Raw genomic sequence first — 312 nt, forward strand, 5'->3', positions numbered from 1 at the left:
CGTCTGACAGACACAGAGGCCCATTTGGGTCACTGGTCTCTGACAAAGTTTAGAGGCGGCTGTACGCTGCTCATTATTGGAGGACTACACAGATGCAACTTGTCACTGCCCACCCCAGAGCGAGTCTACTAACATGAACTGAAGTTGCTACGCTACCAGCCGCGCTGCTCACCTCTATTGTTACAGAAAGAGTGGACACAAAGCGACGGACGGGTCTTTAATACTCAGAGCTCATACCTGAAGCCGGGGAAATGCACCTGGGATGGCTCGTGAAAAAAATGTACTCTGTTTGCGACAATTCAAAACTACAGA

This window comes from Etheostoma spectabile, chromosome 8 (assembly GCF_008692095.1).
Source record: "Etheostoma spectabile isolate EspeVRDwgs_2016 chromosome 8, UIUC_Espe_1.0, whole genome shotgun sequence".
NCBI lineage: Eukaryota > Metazoa > Chordata > Actinopteri > Perciformes > Percidae > Etheostoma > Etheostoma spectabile.